Below are 10,912 nucleotides of genomic sequence, written 5' to 3'. Positions count from 1 at the left end.
GGAGGTAGGCCCACAGTTCATTATAATTACGGAAGAGTAAACAAGATGAGACTCACTTTTTTACATTATCATTGACGTTTCACATGGGATAAATATGATCTTAAAATAATAGTAATGGTTAAATTATAAAAAGAAAATATTTTTAAAAGCTGCAATATTCTTGACATGGTGTGATATTGACTCTTTTTTTTTTTTGGGTAGGGTGTGATAGTGACTTAAAACCAAAAAAAATTGAATTATTACATTATTAAAGATCACAACTTCACTATACTATCTAGGGGTCTTCGTGTATTGTGTTAAAATACTTTTTAGATTCAACTCAATTATTTGGATTTGTAAATATTTTCAAACCCAAATAACCTTTATTAAAAAATGAATCTAATCCACTCAACCATGAAATATTTGGGTTAGGCTGATTCTGATTACTCGATCATTTATTTAAATTTTTATTCTAAAAATGAATAAAATGTTAATACGTAGAAATTTGATTTAATTATTTTTATATATTGAATTAAGATTACCAACTAAAATTTATATAATGCAAAATTTCTTTCTGAAGTACTAAAAAACTATTTTTATGTTTTGTTAGAAATAACCAATCTAAAAATAATAAAATTTATATAATACTAAAGTAAATAATAAGTTCGAGTTGGTTCTTGGGTTACTTTAAGTGAACCCTTAAGCCAACCCAAATAAGTTGATAACCTAATCAAAATCGCATGGGTTGGGTTAGATTGATCGATTTTTTGGGTTGTTGGATTTTTGAACACCCGTGTGTCTCAATTTCTATCTGTATTTTTAATAAATTTATACTTTAAGTATAATTTTGAAATGTTAACGAAACGTTAAATGTAATATTATATTGTTTCTTAAAAAAAAAAATAGAGATTACTTATTTATATAATTTAGCCTAAAGAAATTGATCATATTGAGTTTATTTTATTTTGATGTTGATGTTGATTAAGTTTAAAATATTTTACTGTGATGATTTTGAGATGATTTTACCTGGAGGAATCTTATTAAGAAAATAGCCTTTTTGAATACGGGATGATACAAAGTTATTTTAAGTCAACTAAAAATTATTCTTTACCATTTGTATAAAGTTTTTTTTAATTTTTTTTTTTAAAAATCGTTTTTATAATTAATGTTTTCTAACATAATCTAAAAAGATTCTAAAAATTGTAAAAATACTTTAAAATGTACTAAATATTATACATATTATGATAATAGATGCCTATTAAATGTTATTGTTTAGTGTTTATTGACCTTGTGTCGTGTCCTCATTTTCCAAAGTGTTATTCATGTGTCTCGACATTACACATTATGACGGTTCATATAATCCACCTCCTACTTACAAATTGTACTGGCATTTTGTGGGTTTTGAAATACATATATTGGGCAAATTCCAAAAAGATTGGAGAAAATGGAGAAATCCATCATTTTTATTTTATTTACTTTTGTTATTTATTTATTTCATATATTTATATATTATGTTTAATTTATTTTAACATTTATTTATTTTTAATATTATATCGAGCTCCTATTGTTTTCCTTGCTAAAGGTAGGTCTTAAATGTATGTCAGTTTTTCTTTCTTCGTTATAATTAATAAATTAAATTTTGTTTTACATATTTGATATATATTGAATTTCTAATATAAATATAATATTTTGTAATAGTGTTACTATGAAAATATTATAAAATTAGAATTTGTAGCATTTGATATTAATGGTAATAATTATTTGTCATTAGTGCTCAATGCCAAAATACACTTGGATGTCCTAAAAATGTAATCATTGAAAAACAATTTTTCTTCTTAAAACTCATCATAAATGGATGCATTCGAGGCTCCATAATTTTAAATCAATGTGTTAGAGAAGACATTTTTCTACATTTTGGATATGCTCCTGCATTAGCAATATCAAAAGAAATGTTTTAAACAGTATTTTGAACTTATTTCATATTTTCTCGTGACCGAATAAAATAACGAGTTATTGATAAAAATCATGAATCTCGATCAACTGAAAAAACACCATTCCCTGAAGCGAATGTTGTGAATGTTAATGACCGTGGTCGTGGTTGAGGTCGTGACCGTGGCAGAGGAAGAAATAAGTATTATTTTCGTGGTGGTCGTTCTAATCATTCAAATTTCAAAAGAACCACACAAAATCATAATCACGAAGGAAAAACTCCACAAGATAAGAGTTCCAAAAGTGTTGAAAATCAATGCTTCCGATATGGAATGACTAGGCAGTGGTTACGTGTCTGTCGTACGTCAAAACACTTAGTTGATCTCTATCAAGTCTCCCTGAAGGAAAAATGAAAAAATGTGGAAGCAAATTTTTCATACCGGGATAATGAGATATTTTACCCATCCAATATAACATATTTGGATGTGACACATTTTTCAAATCTCCTGAAGAGAAAACTGGCACAATTGATGGAATAACAAATGTTTCTTTTGATTTTGAGAATATTTAGTATTGATATTGTTCATTTTTATTTTTATTTTTATGTTTTTTTCCTTGGTTAATATTAAATTTTGTACATTCGAAGTGTTGTTTTTCCTATTGTAATTATTTTCTTTTAATAAAAAAAACCTGGATCATTTCTATATGTTGGGTGACTAAAAAATGAGTAAAAAAGATCTATGTTGGGCAGACAGGGCAACTACATATACAATACTTACAAGTAGAAATATATTTTCCTACTGATAATTCTAGAAGCAAAAGTCAATACAATATTAGGTTCTGCAAACCTGATTGAAGGCTTTGGAAAATCAAATATTATTTTGCCTAGAGGAACAAAATTTACAATTGACAATGCATTGTTCTCTAGTCAATTAAAGAGAAATCTACTTAGTTTTAAAGATATACGTTGCAATAGTTATCATATTAAGACTAATAGAAATAATAATATAGAGTATCTTTATATCGTTTCTACCGTCTCATGTGAAAAACGTATATTGGAAGAGTTGTCTACTTTATCATCTAGATTATATTATATGTTAGGCTGTATGTCCTAAAACCTCGTAGTTTTATGTTAGTTGAATCAATGGTTGATTGACTTTATATTACTTGTGCAATAATCCATTGACAAGGTTATCTGATGTAACTTAAGAATGTATGTTGAGACATACAGGTGAATCATGTTTAAGTGATAACTGAAATGGTCTGTAGTAATATGGATAAGGTTGGGTGTCTTATCATAGTAACACTATTGATACGACCCGCTTTGTAGTTGTTACAATTGTTCTAAAGTATTACAAATGATCTGATCGTGATCATTTTTGTGGAGATATGTAAGTCGGGGTATCTTATACAAAAGAGTTTGTACAAAGACCAGACCACAAAATGTTAAGTCTTTCTTTATAATGTTATTGCTAGAAGAGACTTACATTTCACCAGGATGACCTTAGGTAACTTGACCTTAATCCTAAGTGAATTGTGAACTCCTACCTATGAGGGCGATCTTTTGATTTGTATAGGTGAGAGTGACTAGATTCGCCGATCCAATAAGCCTATCATTTTTTGGATTCGTCTTATTGGGGAGTTGGGAACACAACTACACATGAAGGATTTCACTCCTTCCTTATATTGGGTAAGAAAATAAATTGCTCCTTTAAGGGCTGATTCTAGAGCTTGAACAATGAGACACCCCAACTTCTCCTAGCCTGAGAGGGGTTTGGTCATAGTTGAACTATGACTAATTGTTCATTAGAGAAATCAGCAGAACTTAAGGAGTTAGATGTAACTACAGGGGTAAAATAGTAATTTGACCAAGTTGTACTTACGAGCAATTTGTGAAGGGTCAACGCGCTGTTAATTGGTTATATCCAATAGATACAGAAATATATATATATATATAGTGCGAAAAGTTCAGCTGTCGGTCTTTAGTGGAGTGACCGACAATTAATGAATGTTGATTAATTTGATTAAAAGAGTTTAATAAATTAATCTCGTATCATTGGAACTTCAATCTATAGATCCATAAAGTCGTCTCATTAGCTCAATGAGGACTGATGAGAATAAAATTAATTTTGGTTTAATTTGAATTGTTCAAATTAATTAAAGGGAATTAATTGTGTAAGATACAATTAAATAATGTATGTTGGTACTTTATGATAGAATGTATGTTGATACATTATATAATTTTATGAGAGAAATAAATATTTTAATATGATTCAAATATTAATTATATGAATATAATTTATATAAACTCTATATGTTAAAATTTAATATAAATTTAATGTGAATATGATTCATATTAAATTTATATAGTTTGTTGAGAGGGGTTGTTATTTGAATGTGATTCAAATATTTATTCATATGAATGTGATTCATATAAAAACTGTACGTTAAAATTAATATGAACATGATTCATATTGATACCTTAGGTTATTTAAGAGAATAATAAACTATAACTTATGTAATATGTGATATAATATTAACTATAGATTAAATGTTACATGTGATATAACATATAGTTTAAATATATTTTAAAGTGGTTAATATATATATTAAATTCAAATTTAGAATTTGAATTTAATTCTTTCAAATTTAATTAAAAATGGGGAGGGAGTTATTACTCCTTCATCCCTAATCTCTCATTCTCTCACGTAACAAAAGAGGTGGAGAGAGAAAATATTCTCTCTCTATGGTTCTCCTTCTCTCTGCGTTTTTTGCAGAAGAGATTGGACGGATGATTTCTCTCAATCATCTCCTTCCCTCTTCCCAAAATTGAGTGCAAGCTCATACCTCTGTACAATTTTCGTTCCTAAAAATAATGAGGAAGATCTCGTGGTGGTGTCTTCTTCACCATTACTGCGTTGTGTTCGTGGGTGCCAGGTTCGTGATATCGGGAGGAGCAGTTCATGTTTGTGTTGTGGAGAGGAAACAAGAAGATATAGATCTTCAACGGGTATGCGATTTCTTAATCTCCTCCTCTCTAATTGCACAATAGATAGCATGTTTAAGTGAAAATTGTTTATCATTTCCCATCACTTTAAATTCTGTATATTCTGTAAAACAAAATCTAGAGACTAATGTGCCTAATTGCTTCCACTACAAAGAATTCCAATCCCTTCATAATACTCATATACGAGTAATTGAAACATATGCAACAATGAACCTGAAGTTTATGAATCCAGACATATTTACAATTTGGAATGACAGATTAGGTCATCCAGGGTCTATAATGATGAGAAAGAATTATCGAGAATTTAAATAGACACTCATTGAAGAGCCAGAAGATTCTTCAATCTAATGCATTATCATTTGATGCTTGCTTTCAAGGAAAATTAGTAATTAGACCATCACCAGCTAAAGTGGGAATTGAATCCCCTACATTTTAAAAACGAATTCATGGTGATATATGTGGACCTATTAACCCACCAAGTGGACCATTTAGATATTTTATGGTATTTAGACACATCCACCAGATGGTCACACGTGTGCTTATTATCAAGCCGAAATCTCGCATTTTCAAGATTACTTACTCAAATAATTAAGTTAAGAATATAATTTCCTGATTATACAATTAAGACCATCCGTCTTGATAATACTGGTGAATTTACATCCCAAGTTTTTTATAATTATTGTATGCCAATTGGAATAAATGTTGAACATCCTGTAACTCAAGTTTATACAAAAATGGTTTAGCAGAATCATTCATAAAACGTTTGCAATTAATTGGTAGACCATTGCTTATAAGAGCTAAGCTTTTTACATCTGTATGAGGACATGCTATTTTGCATGTGGCGTCACTTGTACGCATTAGGCTAGTAACTTATCATAAGTACTCGCCATTATAATTAGCTTATGGCCGTGAGCCATATATTTCCCATCTGAAATTTTTTTTATGTACAATATATGTTCCAATTGTTCTACCACAACGCACTAAAATAGGTTCTCAAAAAAGGTTAGGAATATATATTGGATATTATTTCCATAAATTATTAAATATCTTGAACCCCTGACGAGTGATGTGTTTACTGAACAATTTGTTGATTGTCATTTTAATAAGACAAATTTTCCAACATTAGGGGGAGGAATTAAAAAGTTGGAAAAGGAATTACATGGAATGCATCGTTATTGTCTCATTTAGATCTCCGTACAAATCAATGTGTACCTGAAGTTCAAAAAATAATTCTTTTGCAAATATAACAAATCAGTTACTAGATGCATTTATAAATGATAAGAAAGTGACTAAGTCATATATACTAGCTGCAAATACCCCATTAAATGCAGTAAGTTGTCACTAATGAGTCTGGGACACGCCAAAAGCATGATAGACCATTCGATTCCAAAGATAAAAATCCTCGAAAAAGAAATAGTCAATAAATGACTCAATTAAGAATATGGATGCTCTAGAAGAAATCCTAGATATGAGTACTCATAAGAATATTGAAGTAAATGAGATTAATAATGAGATCTCAATAAATTATTGAACCATATAAATTGACAACATTTTTGCATACAATGTTACTCATAATATTATTTATGAAAATGAGTATGAAAAATACCAACATAGAAAGAATTGATTTATATGGAAAGGAACAGTCCAATATAAATAAAGTCATTTTCTAAATCGTGAGGACTAGTAGTTCAAACATCAGAGAATGTCAAACATGTGTAATACAAATGAAGTATTTGTAAAACAAATTGAGTGAAGTCACAAGATATAAAGCGAGACAAATCCTACAATAATTCTCACAATAGACTGGTTTTAATTATGAGAAAACATATTCTCTAATGGTTCATATACAATACCATGAGATATCAATTTATCTGATTGTGCATGAAAAGTTTAATATACATCTTATGGATGCGGTCTTAACACATTTATATAAACATCTTAATAATGATATTTATTTATGAAAATTCCTGAAGAATTAAAGGTGCAATAATCTTATAATTCAAATATTAGAGAATCATATATATATATATCATAGAGATTCCTACAAAATATTCCTGATGAAGGTGATATAATCATCTTATTCAATATTTGTTGGCATGAGGGTACAAAAATAACCCTATTTGTCCATATCCTTTTATAAAGAAATTACAACCTGAGATTTACTATATGTTGATGATTTGAGCAAAAACTCCTGAAGAGATTTCAAAGGCAATAGAATTTCTGAAGAAAGAAATTAAGATGATAAATTTTTCCTTAGTTTGCAAATAAAACATAGAGCAAATGGAATTGCATCAATTTATACATCAAAGCTCTTTTGTGGATTATGTACATCATTGAATACTCCTATAGTTGTTCATTCACTTGATGTGAAAAATATATATCATTTGATCTCAAAAAGATGATGAAGAATGTTAGGTATGAAGAACTATACATTTTGAGAAATAAGTGCACTTATATAGCTTGACTAGTTTATATATTGCACTTTGTAGTATTTTTCAGTAATTTCGTTACATATATATGATATTCCTCCAAAAGGAGGATATTGGAGTAGAGTTAAACATATGGTACGTTTTATCTGAGAATTAGTTTACATCGATTCATTTTATTCTAATATATTAATTATGAGTTGGTTGCAAAGATGTAGGTTAGTTATCTAACACATACAAGCTAGATCTTAAACATGTTACTTAGTACATGGAGAATAATTTTTATATCATGATGATCAGTGAAACAAACCATAATGACCACTTCCTCAAATCATGCTGAAATTCTAGTAATTCACGAATCTAGTGAGAATTATATGGCTATGATCAATGACTCAGCACATTCGTAGAACATATGGTTTGTCTTCTAGTAAAAATCTTCCTACGATATTATACGAAGACAACAAAACATGCATATCTCAAATCAAAGGAGGATACATTAAAGGAGATAAAACAAAACATATTTCACCAAAGCTATTTTACACTCATGGTCTTGAAGAAAATGGTGACATCACTGTACAACAAATTTGTTCGATGGATAACGTAGCAGACTTATTTACAAAATCATTACCAACCACAACCTTTGCGAAATTGGTGCACAATATTGGAATTCGGTGACTCAGAGATCTCAAGTGATGTTACCATGAGGGGGAGTAAATATACTGTATTCTTTTTAAAAAGTATTAGATTATATGAAATATGTATTTTTTTTCCTTCACTAGAATATTTTTTTCCAATAGTTTTTCCTAGTAAGGTTTTAACGAAACATATTTCATATATATAATGGGCATCTAAAGGGGAGTATTATAGATATTATGATAATAGATGCTCATTAGATGCTCATGCTTAGTATTCAATGACTATGTGTCATGCCCTCATTATCCGAAGTGTTGTCCATGTGTCTCAATATTACACATTATTAGTGTCCATGTAATCCACTCCCTACTTGTCAAATTGCCTATAAATAGTGACATTTTGTGGGTTTTGGAATACACACATTAGGTAAATTAAAAAAAGATTGGAAAGTGGAGAAGTCCATCCTTTTTATTTTATTTACTTTTGTTATTTATTTATTTCATATACTTATATATTATGTTTAATTTATTTATTTTATTATTATATTATATGTATATTAATATTATATTTTATTGGTATCCGTGTGTCTGTTGTGCTTTTTAAGTTCACAACACTAAATAGCTTTTAAAGGAAGCCCTTTATTAGTATTTCTTCCATACATTTATATATATATATATATATATATATATATAATCTCATTTGACTTGAGGATTTCATAAAAATTATCTCAAGATCATTCTTAAAACCGGTCTTTAGTACAAATGGGATGTACTCATAAATAAATAAATAAAGAGAAAATATAAGTTTACGCTCCTATATGTATATAAACACCATATGAGACTTATAATTTTATCAATTAAATTTTTAAATTTTCGTTAGCAAATCAATTTAGACCCTCTAAAAATTCTTTTGAAAGTTGACTATGCATCAATTTTAATCGTTCATTTTATTGATATTAAGATTATACATTTAAAAGTTGTCCATGAATGTAAGAAATGAATGCATGGACAACTTTTAAATGTATAATCTTAATATTCTAAATTGATTCACTTATAACATTTTAGAAGTTTAATTAAAACAAGTATATATTTCGCACGACATTTTTCGAACTAAGTTTGAATTAAGGTGTTAATTGATATAGTTACAAAAATTTAGGGGTTCGAATTGATACAACTATTAACTCGAGATTTAAATTGATAAGACTCCAAAATTCACGGGTGTAAATTAAATACCATAAATAAAAATATACATACAGGGCAAATGATGAGAGGAATGACACTACAACAACAGTCATAAGATGCAATTAACTCTATGTTGAGTTTAATCTTTTAAGTATTTAATTTTGAAAATAAGTCATTTTGAAAAAAATCAAATGTTTGATAATTATTCAAAATAACTTTTGGAACATTTTTAAAATATATTTTAAACCGTTTTTATCAAATGAATCTAAATAAAAATGATTTTTACTTTAAAAACACTTTTTTCTTAGCCAATTGGGACAGCCCTAAGTCGAGGTTTAAAATTCTATTTTAGTATTGGTTTCTCAAAAGTCAAAATCCCTATTTTATTTTAATAATTAAAACTATTAAAATTTTGATTTTAATTTGTTAACACAAAAAGTAATGTTAGCTTATACGGTGTTGATTTGTACAAAAACCATCTTCTTAATCCATTTCATAATTTGATGTCTAACCTAATTCATTGAATATGTTTTAAATATTTATTTATCACCCATTCTAACAAGTTAGATGAAGCAACAATTATCATTATAAAAATTCAAAATGTTTGAAATTCGCAATTGTTTTACTATAAATACCGTGGTAGAGCCATAAATTTTATATGAGACACTATATGTACAAGTCTAATAAAAAAATCAATAAATGAATATAAAAATATATATATATATTCATAACTTTATATATTAATCAATTTATTACATTGCAATTAGCCTCTACGTGTTTTCATGTTTTGAAATTGATCCTGACTTTTTACGTACTTCTAGTTTAATAGAATATAACATAAATAAAATGTAGCATCCTTTGAAATGTTATATTCTAACTAATTAGAATACACATAACCAAGTTGTATTAGATCATCTTGACTTTGTACCAAAATTCTTAAGTAGAAAAATATAATTTCGAGGCTGACAAAAACTTTTTAGTAAATATGCTATACGAACTTGATTTCGAATATTATAATTATAATCATAAATTTTGGTTCTTGGACCAAGATCTACAGGTAGTTTTTATAGATTGATTTCTGTATAAACTCGATTAGAATCCAAAACATTTTTCTTCTTTAAAAATGATACATCTACAATCTTTGATGTTGTTTTTCTTTTATAATATCTCTCCATATTAATTTTGAATTAACTCTACAAAAGTATTAATAATAAGAATATTACATTTTATTATATAGATTTAAAGACATAAAAACTTAAAGTCTAACTTACTTACCGAGTTCAATATCCAAACGAGTAACAACAAATAATCCTCTTGCTTGAACTGTGAAATTAATTTTAAAAACCTATACAAGTAAATGTAAATGTAAAAATAACATGGAAACAATAAAAAATATATAAAGTGTAATGTGAATATAAAAATTATGTCCAAATCTCATACAAAATCTAAAATAAAATGTTACAAATAGTAGAGTCAAACCGTATCTATTGACAACCAAATAACACTACATGCCAACAAGTCAATGTCTTTATTATTATACTTGAACTTTATATTTGTATTAATATATATTACCTTATAATTTATATTAAAAATACAAATATAAAAGATGAATAAATTGAGAGGGACACGGGTTCCTAGCCTCTACGTGGCTTCATTCATGACTACAAAAATATTTATGGTCAAATAAACAAATATGGGAGTGGCTATCTTTACCTTTTTTTTTTTTTTTTTTTTTCTGAAAAATGCTATCTTTACAA

The sequence above is a fragment of the Benincasa hispida genome, chromosome 4 (genome assembly GCF_027475165.1).
Source record: "Benincasa hispida cultivar pf3 chromosome 4, pf3_genome.v1.1, whole genome shotgun sequence".
NCBI classification, from domain to species: Eukaryota; Viridiplantae; Streptophyta; class Magnoliopsida; order Cucurbitales; family Cucurbitaceae; genus Benincasa; species Benincasa hispida.
Note: the sequence above shows the minus strand (reverse complement) of the source record.